Source organism: Podarcis pityusensis (assembly GCF_964106645.2).
Source record: "Podarcis pityusensis genome assembly, chromosome: 4".
NCBI lineage: Eukaryota > Metazoa > Chordata > Lepidosauria > Squamata > Lacertidae > Podarcis > Podarcis pityusensis.
This window is the reverse complement of record NC_138027.1, coordinates 102,232,691-102,257,155: the sequence shown is the minus strand read 5'-3', so window position 1 is coordinate 102,257,155 and position 24,465 is coordinate 102,232,691. Positions and strand designations below refer to the sequence as shown.

At 41.3% G+C, this 24,465-nt stretch overlaps 1 long non-coding RNA gene across 1 annotated transcript; it reads left to right on the top strand.

Moving 5' to 3' along the window:
- The first annotated feature begins 10,358 nt into the window (after nt 1-10,358).
- LOC308475969 lies at nt 10,359-23,823 on the top strand. The gene is made up of 3 exons (XR_013985594.1): nt 10,359-11,185; nt 11,458-11,599; nt 23,747-23,823. It is a non-coding gene; the product is annotated as an uncharacterized lncRNA (long non-coding RNA).
- The last annotated feature ends 642 nt before the right edge of the window (nt 23,824-24,465 follow it).

Below are 24,465 nucleotides of genomic sequence, written 5' to 3'. Positions count from 1 at the left end.
AGAATTTAGATAATATTTGGAGTATTGAAGGGAAGATGCCATATGTTTGATTTAAACTGCAGGACCTAAGCCAGGAATTCACACTGGGAGAAGGGCCATCAAGGTGTAATTACTGGACAATGGCCAGCCATTATGGGAGACATGATGTCACCCAGGAAATATGGGTGCTTTTGAAATTAAGAGGTTGCAGAAGAAGGGGGAGAGCCCGATGAGCTGCCAGATGAAGGCCAGAACCATCCTGGTGGGCTGGCTGAATGCAGGCTAGGAAAGATGCATGGGGATGCCTGGGAATCCAGTACTAGGCTGCTGTGGAGGACAGGCTCCTCCTGTGGTGGGAATACTGCGAAATCTCTCTCCACTAAAAGCAACTCATTTCCCCCAAAGGAACATAGACCCTGATTGAGTGCCAAGACCCTTGGAATCTCATGCATCATTTGGCAGAGATTGGGATGGCCAGTAATGATATAATTATTGTGAACCATAAATAAGAAGGTTGCGTGAGTCAGATTTTGTCACCTGAAGAAAAGTATGTTGTTCAGTAATGAGTCTGAAAACCTGAGAGACCAGCAAGCAGGCTTCATAGCTGTGTGCATAGCTGTAGCATTGCTTCAATAATGCTCTATCATGAATAATATTGCATGATAATCTGGTGGGTTCTTTATTCCTTTCAAACATAGAGTATCAGGTGGGGCTGTGACAAAAGGTCCCTGATATGTCAGTCCTTAATGTCACCTTCTATTCTGCCTGTTTGCCATATCGAGATTGCCTTTGGCATTTTTGTGTTGTATCCCCAAGCATATAAGAGTAAGGATGTAATGAATTTCCTGTCTTGCTTAAGATAATAATAATAATAGTAAATCTGTTCCATTTCACCCCCTAAGATGTAGGATGAGGCACCAGGTGAGCCATTTGCCAAGTATGTAAAAATTTATTCATAACCCATATAAAATAAAACATATAGTCTTTTCAGTTCTGACAGATGCAACCTTAGGAAGAATGCTGGGCATCACATCTGAGTTTCCTGAATTTTGAATACTAGATTGTCACATTGAATCATTTACTTGTTTCCTTGAAGTGAATAGAGTGTTCAGGACTGTAAATTAATAGGATCTATAGACGAAGATCACAACCAAACTCAATTTCCCCTTCCCCTTCTCTTTCCTCTGCACTCTGACAACAACCGTGGTTTCAGCAATACAGTGGTACCTCAGGTTAAGAACTTAATTCATTCTGGAGGTCCGTTCTCAACCTGAAACTGTTCTTAACCTGAGGTACCACTTTAGCTAATGGGGCCTCCCACTGCTGCCGGAGCACGATTTCTGTTCTCATCCTGAAGCAAAGTTCTTAACCCGAGGTACTATTTCAGGGATAGCAAAGTCTGTAACCTGAAGCATCTGTAACCTGAGGTGCCACTGTATGTTGACTCAAATGCAGGCCTCAAATGCCAGGGCTGCACATAAATGCTCAGATACCTATTTATCTCTCTTGGCAGCGTTCTTTGCAGCTGTCAACTTGCAAATGCTTTCTGGATGTTTCTGTTATTAACTCGGTTGGTCTGTATTTTTTAGCTTGGTGAACTCATTGTCATTGGTTCACATCTTACATTTACTGAAAAATGAAAGGAAGCAATTCAAATGTCAAGGCCAAAATTCAACCCAGAAAAACAGGTAACATAAAAGAAGAAGCAGTGGTCTTTTTTTAAAAAAATGCTCCTCATCCCCAAGTAACTAAACAACTGCATTCACCCAGGTAAAGTTAATTTCATTACCTACTTTATAATAATAAGTATTTATTCTTTATTGTGACCAAATATGGAAAACATGTTTTATTAACCAAGACCCTTTACAGACAGAATATGGAACAGGAAATAATGCAGATGCTCTAAACTAAACTTTGAAAATAAATAAATATTTTTTCCTGAGCTGGAGCTAAGATGACTCCTTTCAAGCAAAGCAAAACACAACCCCTAAGACAATTCTCTTGACAGTGCATGTCAGATACTAGCTTGTAAGCAAATCCTTGTTTGTTTTTTCATATTGTATTTTTCCTGCGTGAAGATATGGCATCTCTTTCTACCCTCAGTTAACACAAAACTGTTTTTGATTTGCAATATACATCGATGTCTGTATCTAATACATTTTACAAGCTGCAGTTAGAGACCTTCATTAAAACTTTAAAACTTTGTGGGGAACAAAACAACGACGCATTTCCCCCATCGCTCTGGCCATAGCAATTACTGTCCTTTTAAAACAGGCTCAGCATCATTAGTGGAGCAGAAGCTGTGAGGCTTTGCCTTGTTTCCTGCAACATTGCTTCCCCTTAGATCACAGCACTCGGATCCACGGCTGTTCTGCGCTGCTTTGGATAGGCAGGTCAGACTGGAGGGGAAAGTACTGTAATCAGAGCACAAAACTCAGGATACCAGAAGGGTTTGTTGATGTCATTCAGCTACAATAGATTATTGATATTTATTTATTTATTCAGCATATAATATTTAATATTAATTTTTTTGCCATCTAGAAAATAGTTTAAGCTGCTGTATTTATACTACAAATCAATGTATGTACATGAAGTATCTGTGTTGCGGAAGTAAAAAAATGGCATGATTTTCAAATCTGGGCAATTTTCCCCAAGCTACAATGATCAAATAATGAATTTGTATGTGTGAAACAGCCGTGTGTGTGTGTGTGTGTGTGTGTGTGTGAGAGAGAGAGAGAGAGAGAGAGAGAGAGAGAGCGAGCATCTTTAATCCCAGACCTGGTCATAATGCTGACATGCATTTTTGATGTGTTTAACTTTTCCCTCTTTTTCTTTTTTAAACCATTCCTTCACACTTAGTCAATGCATATGTGTCCTGTACTTTGTTGTAAAACACGACTGTTTGATGGGTTGTTTCTCAAACCAGCTTCACCCAGATTGGAGTCCTCAAGCCATTCCTAATTCATCCCCAACAAGGTGTGGACAGCTATGCACAGTTTACCTTCCCTGCCCCCTCATTAATGCCCCCTGGGGTGTACACAAACAGAAACAAATCTTACACTAATGAAGCTATTATGAACAGCTGGGGGGGGTTAGAGGGGTGGGGTTGGGGGGAGCAGTGAAATACACTAGGGGGGAACACACCCATAGACAAAAATTTGCAGGAAGCTCTTTGTATTGGTCTTGTCTTCCACAAGACTAGTTCCTTGACCAGAGGCAGCTGTGCTCCTTGCTCAAATCAAAATAAAACTCCTCTTTATAAATTATTATTTTTAAGTTTCTGTTCAGGACATGAGAGCACTATATCTCCCAGCAGTGATAACTGTATCATTACAATCTGTGCATCCAGCAAGTATAGAGCAATAAACAAACAAGGCTGTTTTCAGCTTTAAAAAGAATGCTTTCCCCCAAGGAGACCCTTATTGCTCTTCTTGTAATTAACGATCAGAAACTATTGATATCTAAATTAGCTAGAACACCAAGAACAAAAATAGATTTAAAAAAAAATATTCCCAGAAGATCGAGCTATGGAAAGCTCTGTCTTAATCAATGAGTGTGCATTTGTGATAGCAGAGATGGGCAGGTTTGTGCTATTTAAAAACAAGATGGTGAGAGAGGGAGGGAGGGAGACAGAATTTGTAGCATAACCAGGTCATTGGCCTCATCAGGATTTCAGTCCCATGCAACTTGACCTACTGCTTTATTAGCTCGGTTATTGTTTCTGTTCATGCCAGGGATAGAACAACAAAGTCAATGTAGAAACGTGATCTTCCTAAGAATGATACTAACAACTTGCTGTCCACACAATTAAATAATTCAGTGTAATTTCAGATACTCTAGTTTCCAGAATGCTTTGTCTGAGGTAAACTAATATTAACCCTGGGGTTGGTGGGGCAAAAATCCTCCAGAATTTGTTCTCTAAAAGTGAGATACTTTAATTATGTTGTCCCTGCCAGGGCAGTTTTCTCAAGCATAAACTCTGCAATGGCAAGCAAATTATAACTCTGTATGTGTGTTTTAAAGCAGCAGCCTTAAAAAATCTGCTAGTTTTCCCACTGAAAATATAACACAGTTCATCCACAGCAGGAGCCGTAGCTTGTTAGCTGTAGTGTGGTCTAGGCAGGCAGGATAAGAATGGACTTGGTCAGGGAGAGGAAGCCAAGGAAAGTCACAAGCCTCTTTAGGCTGCCCTAGGGAGGTTTGAGGAATTCGATCTTTGCAAATTACTGATTTCATACTTCTTCAAATGTTGCATTTCTTGCAGATTTAAATACCCGTTTTGAGAGAAAAGACACATTTAAATATGTATTAAAATATATAATTACATATTTTGGAATGAAAAAGCTGAGGACGACATCTACCCTTGCATTTTATTTACAGTGATTTGATCCTTGCAAATTCTCTTAGACGCTGCCTGCCTTAATGCCTGCCTTAATGCCCAGGCCCCTCCTCTACACATTCTTTATATTCTTGTCAGTATCTGCACTTGCTGATATTACCATACTACTTAAATAAGACTGGATAATATACTTATCTGTGTAGTGCTGTTTAATTAATTCTGCCTCCCCGCTCCCCTTGCATTTATTTTCACCTTTTAGCTGTTCAGACATATTCTCCAAAAGCGAGGATGAGTCAGTGCCACTATATCTGAAGCACATGATGATAGGAAAGCGCTCGTGCAGACATATTTTGAGAGGAATGTAAAAATAATGTAGAGGTTATTGGAGAAATGTAATGTAATGGAATTTTGAATTTAAAAGATGTGTGATTGACGTGGGCTGGAAGCAGACATATCCATATTCCATATGGATATTCCATAGGATATTCCATATTCCATAGGGTGCCTCCAGCACAGCTGCCTTTTGGCCAGTCAGTAGAGCATGAGACTCTTAATCTCAGGGGTTGTGGGCTCAAGCCCCACGTTGGGCAAAAAGATTCCTGCACTGCAGGGGGTTGGACTAGATGGCCCTTGTGATCCCTTCCAACTCTTTGATTCTGTCTATTTTACACATTGCATGGAGGGCACTGGATGGGCCCACAGAACTGGCTTTCCTATTGGTTTGCTTTTGCTACTGTAACTCATCCCTCATTCAAAGAATTCTGTAGTCAGTAGTGCCCGGGCGAAAATTGGGAAACTGTCTGGGGAAATGTCGGCAGTGTCAACAACTTTTGTGTCCAGATTTTCACTTTTTGAAATATGGCAACCCTATTGTAATAAGCCAGTACAATTGTGCAAGTCATACATTCATACTGAAGGTGATGTTAAGGAGTTTCTTGAAAGTCATTTTTGGTTTGCATGAAATGCAGAAAACATTCTGGGTTTCTTTCTTTTTTTTAAAGTTCTAAATCATGTTTTAACTTTACAGATGAAAGTCATATGCATTAAAAGTCATATAACCTGGGGTGCTCAATGTCATAAATCAATGCATATTTAATCAAAACGAATTTGCTTTTGTTTTCACGTTGCTGCATTATACTCCATCAATGTAATGAGGTCACTCTTGCACTTAATTAATTGTACATGCTTATGCTCCCCCCGCCCCCCTTTGCCTTCTGGTTATACCCGAGATTTCATATAACATTGATGGATGATCAGTACCTACTTTCCAAATGGGCCAAGCAATAAAGTTCAGTTGTAAATTGATTTTTTAAAGAGCAATTTAATTATTCTAAAATTTCAGATTAGTTGCAAGCTTTCCTCATAAAAGAACATGGATATCCTCAGGGCTAAGACTGTAAAGGTAAAGACTTTCTATGATGTTCAACACGGCCAGGAATGGCCAGTTTAAGAACCACATTATAAGCTTCACAGATCCAACTGCATCCTCCCACTTTAAAGCTCAGACGCTCTAAACATTAACAGAATCTAGAAGATTTGTCAAAACTTTTCTGGAACTTATTGTATGGGATAAGAGCATGTTGAGCTCCACAAGCTGGTCAAATATCAGCTAAGAAATGACTGAGATATAGCAGATTAAAATGCTTGCGTGGGTCTTTGCAACCCCCAACTGCCACTCCACAGCAACTGATATTTGCCCAGGCATATCAGAGTGTCATGAGTTTGGAGTGAGTTGTGGAGTCAAGACCCTTTTTATTCCTGGATCCAGCCTGGATTCGATTGCTGGACTAGACTCGTCTGGCTCAATGATCCATAGGGGAACAAAGGGAGTGGCTCTGTGCCAGAGGGCAAATGGGTGGGCCTCCCTCCCCCAACTGTCTGTTAATTAGAAAGACTAAAGTCCAGAGTTGATGACTTATGTGAATTAGAAGCTGGAGGCAAAAGCTGCAGGTTTGAAAAGCAGAAAGAGACAGCCATGGATGATTTCTGCTGGGATCAAAGGCTGCAGCTATGGGAGAAGCAAGATCCTGCTGGGGTGCTGGTGCTATGAACCTCTCCATTGCAGGCTCAGGATGTATATATGTGTAAATAAACCATTTATCATAAAGACGCCATGTTCTCCGCGGTGCCTCATTCACAAAAGGAAACACGGACCCTGGGTAAGCACCTGGAACCCCTGGGATCTCTCACCGCTCGGCGATTGGGGTGGAGTGCAACAATATATACACGTGTTTTTCGTGCTCATTTTAGCTGTGTTTAAAAATATATTATGTGGTTCTTAAACAGACCAAAAATGACAGAAATTCTTATCCTTCACAGTCTTGACCTTGTACATCTATGATGAAATCTTGCCAAATTGCTAAGTATCTAGTGTGCTAAGTAACTAGTGATAATTTTACCAGTGCAACACAACAAACAAATTATTTAAATCCTAACCCTTTAATTTTCTTTTAAAAATACAAATACGTCATTTGCAGTATGCTATCTTACGATGAACTGTGGCCAGGCATTACTCCTCACTAATGACAGACAAGCTATTAAGCAGAGCTGATGTTTTGTGATTTTAAAAGGGCAGTTTATTCAGTCCTACAGCTTAGTAGGCAAATCTGTCCAAAATATCTAAAGCTACATATCACAAAAACACATAAGATGACATATCAAGGTAACAACAGCAAAATTGTAAATTCAAACTCTGCCTCTATCTGCCCATAAACTCTCCCTCAAAAGTCTTCCTAAATGAAAGTGTTTCAACTTGTTGGCAACAGTAGAAAGATGGAGCCCAATGTACCTCTCAGGAGTCCCCAAGGACAGTGCCATAACTGTATATAAGCAGCAGCAGCAAGCCCAAAACAAAGGTTCTCAGAGTATAGAGAGGTTTGTTTTTCCTTTTTTGAAAAAGGCTAAAACACAAGATAATGAAAGGTCTGCTCATGCATTTAAGCTCTAAAATGAATTTGGGGGCTTTGGAACAACCCTCCATTCTGAGGTGCCATGTGGTGGTCTTGAAGTTCCTTTAGGCAATGCAGCTTTTGCTATTCAGAGCAAGACAAAACACAGCATGTGGTGGACTCTGTGGAGTCTATGTTGAAAGGCAGCTGCAATCTGTTTCCCTGCAAACAGATGATATAGGCTCTGGCACACTATCAGTATAATTCCTGGACTGATAGTTCTCCTTAGCAGGAGACCAACTAGTATATAGCATACTATCTAACCTGAATTGTATTACAGCACCTTCAAATTGGGATGTCTCCATTGGTTAGCTAGTTTTAGTGCACTTTAAAGTTCATAATACTTTGAGATTTACCCATTATGATTTCAGATTTGAAGGTTAGAATTGTACTTATTAGAACCACTTTTCTAGAACTGTCTCCTCTTCCCAAGCCATAGTCTATCCTAGTTAAAGAAACAAAGTTATAAAGCAAGGGTCAGCAAAAAAAAATTAGTCGCTGGCCGGTCCACTGTCCCTCAGACCTTGTGGTGGGCCAGAGAAGCTGCACTGGGGGGGGGGGGGGAGCTGGAATAAGAGGCAAGGGGGGCAAGTAGTCCTCCTCCCCACCCCCCAGCCCCAGCCACTGCACTTACCTTCCCAGGGGCTGCCACCACCGCTGCTGCTGCTTCTCGTGGGTAGGCAGAGCGAGCTCGTCTGCTCTGCTCTCTGGCCCACAGGAGCACCAGGGCGGAGGAGGAGGAGGAGGGAAGATGAGCAGCGCAAAACGGCTGGCTCCAGAGAGGGGCTGCTTAAAATGGTGCTCAGCCAGCTCAGCCCAGCCCCCTTCCTCCTCTAGGCAGGGCAAGGAGAAGCCAGGAGGAGGGAGGGAGGAGGCGCCACCACGGTGTCTGTGAGGGAGGGGGGAAATGGAATGGCACGGGGGGAAAATGGTGCAGCCTGAACGAACAGAATCCCCACGCTGATTCACGGACAGTCCGTGGGCAGGATCCTGAAGGCAATTGGGCCTGATCTGGCCCGCAGACCTTAGTTTGCCGACCCCTGTTATAAAGGATCCTTTCAATCACACCTCTTTTCATCTCATTTATTAGATTTCTTTTTGTTCTCAAACAAAACACGAGGAAGCCAATGGTCATATTTATTTTTAAAAAATCAGAGCCATTTTTAAAAATGTGGAGACAGCGGCCACCAGCAGCGCACAAGATGTGGCGCATGGAGGCAGCCACAGAGGCGGTGCATGGAGGTGGCTGGTGTGGTGGCATGCATGGCAGAGGCTGCAGAGGTGGTGGTGGTCAGCCGCAGCAGGTGGTGTGTGGAGGCAGCTGCGAAGGTGGTATGCAGCTACAACATGCAGCCACAGCGGGGGGGGGGGGGGGGAGGCACTCACAAAAAAAAAAAAAAAAATGGAGCCTGGGCACCCAGGGCACTGGGGAGATGGTGCCTATGGATCTCTTTGTGCTAGCCTTTTATCCAAAGTTCATCACAGTGCAAGAAACGGAACTGTAAGTTTTTCTCATGGTAAGCTACATGCTGCAAGAAGCATACGCCTTGTTACCAACAGTGGAGAACAAGAGATAACTCTGCACAGAGGGTCCTGTTAGGTCCTTATGGCAGGAATAGTGTTTTAAAAGATCAGTATTATTCCCATGGAACTTTAAGCATAGGTTACTTAGCTTGCAATTCTATACCACCTACTTACTTGGGAGTAAGCCTCATTAGTAGAACTTATTTCTATGCAGTTTGCCTCCTTCACTTGGTGGGATACAGCAAAAAACTTTAGCTTGGTACATTTTGATCAGATAAATGCAACACCTAACAATTACTTTACTTTAATGTGTCTTCTGAAGAGCTACTCCTAGCCATTTCATACCATCCTAGCCTGACACCCTTTAATTCTGTTGCATTAGATGTATGGCACTGATGTAGTAAGTGAAGGATGTCATTGTCCTGACAATGGAATAAAATGAGGGATTATTATAGCAGGAAGCATTACAAAGCAAATTCGGTTGTAAATTATTTCTGATTATCTTTATCAAGGTGTACAGCTGACATACTTAAGGAGATATTTCAGTTCTTGTTATCTTATTACTGGTCCTTTGCGAAAATGAATCTAATGTTCATAGAAGATTAAGTTCTAAATGATAGTATTAGAATCCGCTTATCTTATTTTCCTTCAGTCACCTTCAGATCTCCTAAAAGGCAAATGCTGTGTTGCTGCTGGCTTTCAAAGAGTCTTCAGGTGCCATTTTAAGTAGCCATGACATGTAAGCTGGTTTGTAAATTTAAATTATGTCTAATGTAAAAGATAGGAGGAATCTCTTAGAATGGTAGTCAATGACTTCTGCAACACTTAAAGAGAAAGACATTTGTGACATTTGTGGAGTTGCTGTTATTTGGTTAACAATACTAGTCAAGATGCTTAGAATTCATTGTCATAGCTTCATTGCAAATTGGAACATTGAGTGAAGCAGTGAGCTGTTCATGCCCTTTGGAATTAAAAAGCAGAAGCTGCAGAAAGAGCAAGAGAATGCTCAGCTGATTTTTGTGGCTCTATAATGGTGCACTTTTGTAATCTTTTTACTTTTATTTCTATTTTTTATATCACATCTTCATACTTCTCAAAATTTTGTGGGTGAAAATGGGGGGAGAGCATGTTTAATTATAAAATTTACACTCAGGATTTGTTCCCACCAGCACCTTCCCATTGCTGAAAGTTGCTTCTTTTGCTCTCTACATAGCATGCATTTACCTTTCAACAATGTGTCCTGAACAGATTTAAAAGGCCGGAGAGAGTGGCATTCAACCAAGTTCTTCTCGGAGTAGACCCACTGAAATTAATAAGCATGACTCTGGGGGCAATCCTATGGCAAGGTCTGTTGAGATGGGCAACTTAGGATGCAGCAGCTTTCTGGCTTAGTCAGGGTTAAGTCACCAGCCTGGGGTCAGCCAAAGATACTCCCCAGTAATTTACTCACCCCAACTGAAGCTGGCTGAAGGGTTGTTCCAGAGGTGTAATATGGTGGGACGGGGGGGGGGGGACTTAGGCTGGATCATGTGACCTGGTAACCTGACATAATACACAATTTTAAAGGCTTGTTTTCCCTCTGCCAGCTTTAGGCAGCAGTAGCCCCAGAACTGAATGGGGTTTAGATCCGGTTTCAGCTTACATTGCAACAATGCCTGGAGGGCACCAGGTTGGGAAAGGATGACAATAGGCTTTTGCCTACAAGATCGTACTTTGACTTACGTTCAGTTTCTTTTCACCTTTAAGTTTACTTACCCATCAGTTTCCCTCTATCTTGTTCTTGCTAAATTTCACAGCCAACCCCTCCACTTATTTTTGGATTTTTAGCTTAGCCCAAAAACTGGCTACACCATCTGCGACATAGATAAATATGCCACCTGCTCTTTGTTTTTTGTTCAGAGATGTTGGATAGCATTGGACTATGAAATCCTATTTGTTATGGCTCCATTCTGATCTTGGACCATTCAATATCTATCAGCATGGACTTCTTCAACCAACTGGTGTCCACATTATTGTAGGGTTTTTCTTCCCTAGCTTCTTGGTTTTGTGTTTTAAAACTCATTACTCAGAAGTAAGCCCCTGTGGGTTCAGTGGGGTTGGCTTCCTAGCAAGTGAGCCCATGATTACAGCCTAAGTCAAATATGGATTTGTCTCATCTTGAGAACACTGTATGGAATACATATCCTAATGTTATATGGTACTGTTCTGTCTCTATGTGTCCTTACTTCTGTTTCCTTCTAATCAACTATGTAATACTGCCCACTGGGAAATGAGAAACGAGACAAATATCTATCAGTTTCAAGGACAGAACTACGCAGTTCAAGGACTTTCGAAGGGAATGTCTTAGAACCGCAGTGTTGGGCTGAATGGAAGTGACTCTCTTACAACTCACTGAGTAAGTTTTGCTTACTTTAACAATATAGAGGTATCAGCCTGTGACAGGGAGCAAATCAGGGATCAGCCATGACTGGCACTAAAGTTAATTTTAAAATAGACTTAGAAAATTAACTTATTAAATATTAAGGGTCAGTATTATAATGGCTTTAAAAGATCAGGATCTATTTCATGTCAATTCAAAGTGGTGATTTATTTGTGATGGCTGATGAAAGGTTAAAGTCACAGTAGTTTGAAAGATCGTTTCAACCTTTATTTCAATGTTGTCTCCAGGGAGATATAAAAATGTATGTAGGAGGAAGATTGCAGCAGAGCAGTGGAAAAATAGTCTGCCAGGAGGACTGGAGGTTTCAAAGGCTTGCTAGTGAGACAGTTAACCTATCACCCCTGGGTTTTCTGTTCAAAACCCACTCAGGTCAGTAGAAATCAGGCATTATTCTTCAGTTCTTTTCCATCATACCACACTCTCAAGGCAATCTGCCCTCCCATTTAAGTCCATGGGCTGCTTTTGTGTCCTGCTGGGCACCCAGTGCCTCTGGAAAGTTCAAACAGCTACAACTTTTGCCTTTGTTAAAATGACCCATGTGCTCCTGCCATCCATACCTGATAAGAACATATTTTTATACTTGAAAATATATCCATACCCACTGACACCTGAAAGTAACTGTTGTGACTGCTGTATGCATTGACAGTTCCAACTGAGACCCAGGACCACTGACTCAAACTTCACACCAGTCTGTGGACTGGTCCAAATTACCACGGCAAATTATGAACACAAAGCTATTCCTGTAAGTGCTTCCTGTCTAAGAAATGGTAACATGAGAAATAGAAATAGTTTAGGGAAGCTTTTAATGTTTGATGGATTACTGTATTTTAATATTTTGTTGGAAGCCACCCAGAGTGGCTGGGGAAGTCCAGCCAGATGGGTGGGGTATAAATATTATTATTATTATTATTATTATTATTATTATTATTCTAGCATGTTATTGCAAAAAAGTAATTTGTAGGGTATGGAATCACTTAATATTCTGTGTGGATTAATACACAACAAACCCCACTTACCTCATTGTAGTCAATAATAATAATAATTTATTATTAATACCCCACCCATCTTGCTGGGTTTCCCCAGCCACTCTGGGCAGCTTCCAACAAAATATTGACAATACATTAAAACAGCAGTCATTAAAAACTTCCCTAAACAGGGCTGCCTTCAGATGTCTTCTAAAAGTCAGATAGCCTTTTGGTTGTGGCCTGTTTCAGCCACACTTGGGTCTTGTGTTATTCACTGCCTTCCTCCGTGCCTTCATGGGTGGTTTGGACAGTGCAAAAAGCTAACAAACAGGAAAACAGTTTCCTCCCTTGAACTAAGCCTAGTTCAACTTAACTCATTTCCCAGAATCATTATGCTGTATCTATCCCTTTTTTGTTTCATTTTCATTTTACTTTTAATTTGTATACCACCTTTCCATATTACTATGCACAAGGCTGTTTACAAGCTGAAGAAACAATAAACAAAATATACAACAGAGATCACATATGTTATAACAATCTGATCCAATACAAAAAAGTCCTAATAAAAAAATAACTTTAAAATAAACTGATTTCAAATAAAGGTATATTCAACAATCCATTACAGTATAATAGTACACAATAAAATTAAATATTAATAATTAAACAGACAATTAGCAATTACTGTACAATAAATAATTACTAAACTATAATAAATGAAAATATCAGTAAGTCACAATGCATAAAATACCACAATACATGCAAACCCATGAAAAAGGATCAAACTGAGAAACAAAGACACACAACTTATAAATTTATTATTCCCCCCCCCCCCCAAGATATCCCTGAACTCTTCTATCTTTCCAGCTGCTTCTGCTGTTCCTGAAGTCATGATCTGGGAAGTGTTCCTAGCTAGGGCTGCAAGGTGGAGCAAGGCAGGTGGAAAATGCCACGGCCTGATGACCAGCACAAAGTCTCTTTCCCCTCACCCCATTAGTGGCAGCTGCCATTACTCTGAAGAACGAAGTAGGGCAAATTCTTACAGAACACAATGTGTGGTGAACTAGGCAATTGCACTGGCTGCAGTGAGGTCTCACTGTTAAGACACGTATTACTGGAGATGAAAAAGAATGCTTACTAATTGTAGATCATGTTTACATTCAACTATAATATTCCTTCCGAATTAGATTGTTGTTGTTGTTGTTGTTTAGTCGTGTCCAACTCTTCATGACCCCATGGACCAGAGCACGCCAGGCACTTCTGTCTTCCACTGCCTCCCGCAGTTTGGTCAGACTCATGTTTGTAGCTTCAAAGACACTATCCAACCACCTCGTCCTCTGTCGTCCCCTTCTCCTTGTGCCCTCCATCTTTCCCAACATCAGGGAAACATCTCTTCTCAGGAGGTGGCCAAAGTATTGGAGCCTCAGCTTCAGGATCTGTCCTTCCAGCGAGCATTCAGGGCTGATATCTTCTTGCAGTCCATGGGACTCTCAAGAGTCTCCTCCAGCACCATAATTCAAAAGCATCAATTCTTCGGCGATCAGCCTTCTTGATGGTCCAGCTCTCACTTCCATACATCACTACTGGGAAAACCATAGCTTTTACTATACGGACCTTTGTTGGCAAGGTGATGTCTCTACTTTTTAAGATGCTGTCTAGGTTTGTCACTGCTTTCCTCCCAAGAAGCAGGCGTCTCTTAATTTCGTGGCTGCTGTCACCATCTGCAGTGATCATGGAGCCCAAGAAAGTAAAATCTCTCACTGCCTCCATTTCTTCCACTTCTATTTGCCAGGAGGTGATGGGACCAGTGGCCATGATCTTCGTTTTTTTTTGATGTTGAGCTTCAGACCATATTTTGCGCTCTCCTCTTTCACTCTCAATAAAAGGTTCTTTAATTCCTCCTCACTTTCTGCCATCAAGGTTGTGTCATCTGCATATGTGAGGTTGTTGATATTTCTTCCAGCAATCTTAATTCCGGCTTGGGATTCATCCAGCCCAGCCTTTCGCATGATGAATTCTGCATATAAGTTAAATAAACAGGGAGACAAAATACAGCCTTGTCGTACTCCTTTCCCAATTTTGAACCAATCAGTTGTTCCATATCCAGTTCTAACTGTAGCTTCTTGACCCACATAGAGATTTCTCAGGAGACAGATGAGGTGATCAGGCACTCCCATTCCTTTAAGAACTTGCCATAGTTTGCTGTGGTCGACACAGTCAAAGGCTTTTGCATAGTCAATGAAGCAGAACAAACAAACAAAAAACAAACAAACAAACAACAACAACAAAAAGAAGCAGAAGTAGATGTCTTTCTGGAACTCTCTAGCTTTCTCCATAATCCAGCGCATGTTTGCAATTTGGTCTCTGGTTCCTCTGCCTCTTCTAAATCCAGCTTGCACTTCTGGGAGTTCTTGGTCCACATACTGCTTGAGCCTTCCTTGTAGAATTTTAAGCATAACCTTGCTAGCGTGTGAAATGAGTGCAATTGTGCGGTAGTTGGAGCATTCTTTGGCGCTGCCCTTCTTTGGGATTGGGATATAGACTGATCTTCTCCAATCCTCTGGCCACTGCTGAGTTTTCCAAACTTGCTGGCATATTGAGTGTAGCACCTTAACAGCATCATCTTTTAAAATTTTAAATAGTTCAGCTGGAATATCATCACTTCCACTGGCCTTGTTATTTGCAGTGCTTTCTAAGGCCCATTTGACTTCACTCTCCAGGATGTCTGGCTCAAGGTCAGCAACCACACTACCTGGGGTGTACGAGACATCCATATCTTTCTGATATAATTCCTCTGTGTATTCTTGCCACCTCTTCCTGATGTCTTCTGCTTCTGTTAGGTCCTTACCACTTTTGTCCTTTATTATGGTAATCTTTGAACGAAATGTTCCTTTCATATCTCCAATTTTCTTGAACAGATCTCTGGTTCTTCCCATTCTGTTGTTTTCCTCTATTTCTTTGCATTGCTTGTTTAAGAAGGCCTTCTTGTCTCTCCTTGCTATTTTTTGGAAATATGCATTCAATTTCCTGTATCTTTCTCTATCTCCCTCGCATTTTGCTTGCCTTCTCTCCCCTGCTATTTGTAAGGTCTCGTTGGACAGCCACTTTGCTTTCTTGCATTTCCTTTTCATTGGGATGGTTTCCGTTGCTGCCTCCTGTATAATGTTACGAGCCTCCATCCATAGTTCTTCAGGCACTCTGTCCAGCAAATTTAAATCCTTAAACCTGTTCCTCACTTCCACTGTGTATTCATAAGGGATTTGATTTAGATTGTATCTTACCGACCCAGTGGTTTTTCCTACTTTCTTCAGTTTAAGCTTGAATTTTGCTATAAGAAGCTGATGATCTGAGCCACAGTCAGCTCCATGTCTTGTTTTTGCTGACTGTATAGAGCTTCTCCATCTTTGGCTGCAGAGAATATAATCAATCTGATTTCGATGCTGCCCATCTGGTGATGTCCACGTGTAGAGTCGTCTCTTGTGTTGTTGGAAAACGTGTTTGTGATGACCAGCTTGTTCTCTTGACAGAACTCTATTAGCCTTTGCCCTGCTTCATTTTGCTCTCCAAGGCCAAACTTGTCAGTTGTTCCTTTTATCTCTTGATTCCCTACTTTAGCATTCCAATACCCTATAATGAGAAGAACATCCTTCTTTGGTGTCACTTCAATAAGGTGTTGTAAGTCTTCATAGAATTGGTCAATTTCAGTTTCTTCAGCACCAGTAGTTGGTGCATAAACGTGGATTACTGTTATGTTAAAAGGTCTGCCTTGGATTCGTATTGAGATCATTCTATCATTTTTGAGATTGCATCCCAGTACAGCTTTCGCCACTCTTTTGTTGACTATGAGAGCCACTCCATTTCTTTTGCGGGTTTCTTGCCCACAGTAGTAGATATGATGGTCATCCGAACTGAATTTGCCCATTCCCGTCCATTTTAGTTCACTGATGCCCAGGATGTCAATATTTATTCTTGCCATCTCATTTTTGACCACATCCAACTTACCCAGGTTCATGGTTCTTACATTCCAGGTTCCTATGCAATATTTTTCTTTACAGCATTGGACTTTCCTTAGTTGCATTCATCTCATCACACATCCTTAGAGCATAAATTCTGTAAATGCTCATCATCAATTCTGTTTCCTTCTTTTAACACTTGGTGGGTGGTTTGCAGTGTACAAGCTGACAATTAAAGTCAGTTCTATTTCACAATTCACACCCTGTGTCAGTTCACTGCAACTCTCTGTGAATACTTTCGCTCGTGATTAAGTCAAAATGTTGTTGAACTTCCTTTGATCTATCAAGGTTATTTCAGTTCTTGTTTTCAAGTCTACAAATTACTGTTCCAGCCATGAAGATCTTTTAGATTATCAACCCAGATTGTTTAGCCTGACTTGTCATAATGGCTTGCAGGAAAGCCAAATGTTTTACTAACCAAGATATAGAGAATGTGCAGTACTTCTTTGAGAAGGTTGCATTGATTTCAAACTTACAGAAGAGCACAGCGGAAAATACACTATTTTGGATCTGGCTATATTCAGGTTATTAGGAGTTCTGGGTAATAGAGGCACACAGAACTGCCTTCCAAGAATAATCTATCTATCTATCTATCTATCTATCTATCTATCTATCTATCATCTATCTATCTATCTCTATCTATCATCTATCTATCTATCTATCTATCTATCTATCTATCTATCTATCTATATCTATCTATCATCTATCTATCATCTATCTATCTATCTATCTATCTATTATCATCATCTATCTATCTATCATCTATCTATCTATCTATCATCTATCTATCATCTATCTATCTATCTATCATCTATCTATCTATCTATCTATCTATCTATCTATCATCTATCTATCTATCTCTATCTCTGGGACTTCCAAGCACACCTTCCGCTTCTCCTTTGAGATTTATTTCTCACCTCCATTCATGGTGTTGGTATTTAGCCTTGGAGCCCTAAATGACTTTGGCCTAGGGAACACAAAGGGTCACATCTGTCCATATAAGCGCTTAGATCAGGTTCAGGGGTCCTGCTCTGTGTTTACACCTGAGAAGTGACTGTGGCCTGGTTTGTTGGTCATGGGTAAGCTGAACTATGGCTTGCCAGGACCAAGTGCATGTGTAGCTCCTGGAGAGGAGCTTATACCCGCTTTGATCCTCTCCTGTCCTTTTAGCTCAGTGTAGTGCAGCAGCTAAGCCCAAATTTCCTGTTGGCTACAGCTTGTGGTTAAGGAGGAGAGAGTTTAACTATGATTCTTCTTTTGGATGATGTGCTAAGCCAAACCTTGACTTAGCTGCCATGCCACGCTAAGCTACAAGAACCAAAGGAGTTAAACAGAGGAGCAAAACAGCAGCAATCTGCTACTGGGGAGCCAGCACAATAGCACATTCCCCCTGAGCCATGATTTCACTTACGGTTACATGCAGTCCCAACCAAGGTTCTAGAATTCTCCATTCAGGAGGGTTGCCTGCTTCCTCTCCCTTGTGGCCACTAGCAGAACATAAAGACTCTCTCATCTCAGAGATCATTTGCTGCCATGGCAATTCAATTGTCTATTTCCAGCTGCTAATTTTTAGAATAGTATTTTAGGGTCATTATCTTTATGTTATGTTTCTAAACTGTCACTTTAAGATTGTAAAGGTTTTTAAAATTAGTTAATTATTCCATTGGCCACTGTGTTTTATTTAGAAAAATGGAGTGACATTCAATGATAGAGTAGATCCTCTGAAATAAGTATACTTAAGTTCATTAATTTCAGTGGGTCTACTCTGAGTATGACTTAGTTGGATATCACCCATGGAATTAGTATGAATAAATCAAAATCATTTTACATGGAAGTCCTCTGCGTCTTGTCTGAAATAATACAGTCCAGCCAAAGGGTCCCATTGTGAATATTCTGATCATGTGTTCTTCTCTCATTTTTACAAGTTACTGAATTAATCAAATAAAATTATGTAAAAGGGTTTTCAGAAGATTCTATTACTGACAGTTTTTAGGATTACAGTCATACCTCCAGTTGTGAACGTGATCCATGCGGGAGGCACATTCGCAACCCACAGCATTCGTAGCATGAAGCGCTGCGTCTGTGCACATGCGTGATGCAATTCAGTGCTTATGCGCATGCGCATGACATCATTTTGTGCTTCTGCTCATGTGCGAACATCAAAACCTGGAAGTAACCTGTTCCGGTACTTCCAGGTTCGGCGCGGTCCACAACCTGAAAATGTGCAAATTGCAGCGTTCGTAACTCGAGGTATGACTGTAATTTTAATTGATTTTATTTGCTGTATGCTTTTGGTAATTTCTATGTACACTTCTTAGAAACTTGGATGCTTAACCAGCATATAAGCAGCTGAAATAACAAATAACTGCTGATCATTGCAGTTAACATTGGCCAAGAGGTAACAAAAAACTGTAGCCAAAACACCAGATATGGAATCTGCAGACACACCTGCCATACAAATCTTTTCCCTCCATCCATATCGGATTCTAAGTATGGGGGGTGGGGGGATCATGCCAGATTAATATTCCATCACAACTGTGAAGTGACCATTGGCAGGAACAGTTGATCTGCAGGAAACGGTCTCTTGCAATGTGCTTGTGCCATCTGGGAGCTCTTTTGCTCTTGTCCTGAAAGTGAATATTAAAGTGCATGCTGAAGAGTTTGACACAGAACCAGAGAGAAATCGCAAAATTGTGGACTGAGTAGATGCCTCTTGAGTTACAATAATTCTGTGTCCTTTTTGTCTTTCTGTGTATGCACAGATTTATCCATTTCATGCCAAGCAGCATTTGTGGCTTTTGATGAGAATGGCACTTGCAGCTGCCCATCCAGTTGGTAACTTGGTCAACCTGTCTGGAATATATTGGAGCTAGAAGAAACTCCCCCCAAATCTGCAAAATGAAATGTGAAAGCTTTCAATAATGTGGCCAATGACGCATGACTGTGTGAACCAACCATTTGCATGACAGTCATTGAAAAGAAAAAAAATGAATGTAGTATATAGCAGGCATGTCCAACTCCCTGAGATCTACTCCCAGTATAAAAAACTGACAGTGATCTACCCACCCTTACCCCCCATTCCATTTCCTAGCTCCAACATTTGAGTTATCAAAACCAAAAACCAACTTCATCCCTATCATCATTGGGCCTCACTACAAACAAGGGACGCGGGTGGCACTGTGGTCTAAACCACTGAGCCTCTTGGGCTTGCCGATCAGAAGGTTGGCGGTTTGAATCCCTGCAATGGGGTGAGTTCCCGTTGCTCTGTCCCAGCTCCTGCCAACCTAGCAGTTCGAAAGCACACCAAAAAGTGCAAGTAGATAAATACCGTATTTTTCGCTCTATAACACGCACCCGACCATAACACGCACATAGTTTTTAGAGGAGGAAAACAAGAAAAAAATTATTCTAAACAAAACAGTGGATGTATGATTTTTGTGGTTCATGCTGTGGCCACAGACATGTGATCTGACGGTGAGTTTGAGGTAGCCCAATGCAAAAATCCTGAGGAAACATGTGGATCCATGCTTTGTAACCACGTTTTTGCACCACTGCGGCCCCAGGCAACAGTGGGTGCGTGATTTTTTTGGTGCAAGCTGTAGCCATGGACATGCTATGTGATCTGATGGTGAATTTGGGGTGACCCAGTGCAAAAATCCTGAGGATCCATGTGGATCTGTGCTTTGTAACCATGTTTTAAGTGGGGAGGGAATGAAAAGCACTCAAGGGACAAGGAACACGCGTGGGGTGGGTGGAGAAGGATGCTGTTAATAATGCAGAAGAGGGGTATAAGAGGAGAAGCAAGCAGGCTCTGCTTCTCTCCCTCCTCCCCGGCTCGCTGAAAAACTTTGCTGCTATTTAGCCAGCTGAGTGGGGAGGGGAGAGGGACAGAGAGCCTGCTTGCTTTAAAGGAGCCAACCGGACAGGAGCCGCTTACACTCGTGTAAGCGGCTCCTCTCCTCTCCCGCTTTGCTCCTTTAAAGCAAGCAGGCTCTCTGTCCCTCTCTCCTCCCCACTCAGCGGCTCTTCTCCCGCTTTGCTGTTTCAAAGCGAGCCATGGAGGAGGGAAGGAAGGGGACCATGGATCCTCTGCTCACAACTGCAGCAGATCCCCCCGCCACCCGTAGGCATTCGCTCCATAACACGCACAGACATTTCCCCTTACTTTCTAGGAGGAAAAAAGTGAGTGTTATGGTGCAAAAAATACGGTAGGTACTGTTCTGGTGGGAAGGTAAATAGTGTTTCTGTGCGCTGCTCTAGTTCGCCAGAAGTGGCTTAGTCATGCTGGCCACATGACCCAGAAAAACTTTCTGTGGACAAAGGCCGGCTCCCTCAGCCAGTAAAGCGAGATGAGTGCCGCAACCCCAGAGTTGTCTGCGACTGGACTTAACTGTCAGGGGTCCTTTACCTTTACCTTTACAACAAGGGAAGATGGAATGGCGGGGGGGGGGGAGGAGTTCACATGCTATTGAAACAAGTGGGTGATCTGGTGTGAGGTAGCTATCCACCACCTGGCAGGTAAAATTGTGGGTGTCACCCCCAGTGCCGCAAGAACTTGTCAGAGATTGAGACCTCCTACCAAAGTGATTTCCCCCTCCGCAAGAAGTTGTGAGATTTAAAGCCTCTAGTGTTCCTAGACATTTAAAGACTTTCTTCCCAGACAAGATGGCTCTATACAAACCTTTACCCACACAGTTCAAAAACAGGCACTGTTCTCCTTATTTTAACCTTTATTTATAAAATATATTCTTATATGATAATAAAACAGGATAGAGCAAATGTCAATAATCCACGAAAATGTAGCACATTGCCTTCTGTGTTAAATCCCAGTATCTATTTTGAAAGCCAGCAGAACATGGGGTGGGGGAGGGAGATCTTCTCTTTATCCCCCCCCCCACCTTTAAAGTCTTGGTTATTATCACACTTGGAAATCCAAGCATATCAAGGTCAAGCTGAGCTGCTGTTTTTCAAAACAAGCTCTGAGATAACATCCAGATGGAAAAGTGTCTACAAAAAGCATTCCCATAAAATTCACACTCTTCACTTGTTCACAAATTGCCCTCCTTGCATGCATTAGTTCTCTGCTAAGTGGCTAAATACAAGGTGGTCCCTCATGCATCTGGGATCTATTTCGGCTGTTGATATCTCCACCATGATCCTGTAACAGCCAGTCTAGAGGCAGTGCATTGAGTCCCATGGCTCACAGACTGGACAGATCTTTAGGTGAGATGGGGTTGTGCTGCTCTTGTGCTAGCATTCCCAACTGGCATTGCGAGACATTGAAGACAGGTGCACCAGAACACGATAAGTCAGTGTGGACTTAATTAGTGGCTCACATAATTAGTGGCTCATAATTAGTGGCTCACATAAAACTTGAACATAGTGGGATCCAATCATTACTATTTATTTATTTAATTAATTTGTATGCTGCCCTTCATCCATGATCTCTGGACAGTTAGCAGCAGAAAAATACAAGATGAAAACTAACTCTCTCTCTCTCTCTCTCTCTCTCTCTATATATATATATAAATAAAAAATAGTGCCTCTTTCAGTCTGGAATCAATTTCAGAAAATGTCTACAATTCTGGAACTGTTCAAGTATATATGTCCCTTGCCTCGTTTACCAAGGCTGCATACACACCATTTATAGCACATCTGCCTCCACCAAAGAAACTTCAGAACTGTAGTTATCCCTCACAGAACACTCTTAACAAACTACAATTCCCAGAAGTTTTTTTGGGGGGCAGGAAGGGGTGCTTTAAATGAATGGAGCGTGTTGTAGACGTGCTCTCTCTTTCAGCCTAGAATGTGGTTGAGTTGTTGCAGGACTCTAAGTCACTGCATGAAACAGAGGCAACACTTTTAAAAAAAAGAAAACAAAAGAGGGGAAAGAACCAATTATCCACCTTGTATTAAGGTAGGAGACCCTCAGAAAGGCCTGAATCAATCTTTGGGACATGGGTGTAGCCAAGGAGGGGCAGGGGGGCAGCTGCCCCCCAATAAATAAAAATCAATAAAAATCTGAGGTTCTGCTTCCCCCTAACAAAAGCCTGCCCCCCACAAAGTCCTGTCTACGCCCATGCTTTAGGAGGCATTTTAGCCCCACTTCAGCCCAGCTTTCATTCATCAGCCTCTGCTTTAGCCAGCGATCTCCTGAGCTCCCTCTCACTCAGCTTCCTATAACATCTTTGTTCAGCTTTCCTGCTTTTTCTTCCCCTCTTGCCTCTGATCCCCTTGGCTTGCTGCCAGGAGCTGGTGGCATCCACAGCCCTCCATAAATCACAGTTCCCTTCAGTCCTACCACACTGACCTCTCATTTCTGTCACAAAAGTTGCACTGTTAGCTGATTGTCTGACAGACCCTTCTCAATGAACCGCTAAGATGTTTGTGAACACACCATTAGATCCATGGCTGGCCCTGCCCTGAGGCAAAGTGAGGTGCCCACTGCACAAAGCAAATGTTAGGGGTGGCAAATTTTGTCCACAGGCTAAGGCTGAGTGTGAAGATCTCAGAGCAGATGCACTCTTGAGAGGCTTGCAGGCAGCAGAGAGGTGATGAGGTCTCTAACACGACTCACTTGTTTTCCTTTCCTGCTTCATTAGTAGTAAAACTTGGGCAGGACACATCATTAGATTAGATTTACACTGATGATGCAGTTTATTTCATCCCTTTTATAAAAAATAAAATAAAAGAGAAACCAAACACATCAACATCAAGTCATTAATACATAGTTCTCCATTTATAAGCTTTTCAAAAAAAAAAGGAACAGGATAATACTCCCCTGGTATAACAGCACAAGGACACCAGACTGGAAACCATTACATGTTTCTTCTAGTGCCACTGTTAAAGAGCTCCTTTCTTTCTTTGTTAAGCAATTTCTATGACATGCTTGTGCCGTGTCCATCCACTTGCTATTGTGGGTTTACAGGGATTTCTAATAAACTCAAAAGCCCCAACAAAGGAAGAGTGCTTGCTACAGAGGCACATGCTCAAATGCTTATGGCCTCTACTGCATATAATATAATACAATAACTTCATTCAATGCCAAATCCTAGATATCACTGAATTCTCATTTTTATTTCATATATCACCATCTACCTGAACTGCAAAGGCCGCCACCTCAGCATCAGAAATGAGCGACTGTTGCTTGAGCTTTTGTATATGTTTGCTCTAATTCAGAGACAGCTCCCAATAGTACTTAATAGACAATGGTGTGTGTGTGTAAGAGAGATAGAGTAAAACACGGTTCAGAAACTGCAAAGACAAATTTCTAGTGCCTGCATAACTCCATTGAGTTGAGTCTGAATTGTCTCATATTTTGTTCCAAATTTATGTCCAGCTCTGCTATTTTAATGATTCAGTTGTTCTGCCACTATTCAACTTTTCACAACCTTGGAAAATATATTTGTGCCTATTTGTTTATTTTCCCTTCTCTTGCTCTCAGTTATAATTGATTTCACTAACTCTCAGCAACAACATAGTGTTGCCAAATCAGATTGGCTTTATAAAATGATGACTTTGGCACCTCGTTTTCCTATAAGATTCCAGATTGGCTGGGATTATGTAAGCAAATACTCCAGGAGGGTGAAAGAAGCATCAGTCAGGTGTGTGGGCTGCCCCTCAAGAGGAGTCGGCAGCATTTAGCAGGATTTTTTAAAAAGGTAAACATTCACATAAAGTATTTTTCAGAAACATTTCACCATTTTCAACATGCAGATAAAAACTGGGCAATATTCACTGCATTGCTTATTATCTCCTTTCACAAGGGTCTTGCAGTGGAATTCCAAGCAGAAGACTTTTTTTTTTTTTTTTTTGCATTTTACAGAATAGCTAGCATATGTGACAAAGGAAATATAAAAAATAGATTACTTAAATGGTTATGTCAGAATTGAGGAAAAAGCTGTTTTCAACACTGATATTGTACCTGGCTTGCAAGAGATATTTCAGGAGATATAAAAGATTTAAATAATGGATTCTTGGCACATTTAGTTCTAATGTTTCAGTATAAAAAGCCCTTTAAGCTCTCAGCATCAACCAAGGAAGTATTTCCTAATGGGATAAGTTTGTTTCAGCCAATCTCTGTTTCACCATATTGCAAAATATTTTGGTGAACTCTTCTAAACCTTTAAAAATACTCTTCAACTTCTACTAAATACAAAACAGGGAGAGGAATGTGAAACCAAACATTTAGATATTCTACAGTTAGTGTCAGATTGTTCCAAGGAAAAGGCAGGAAATTGACATTTATTAAAATAATTAT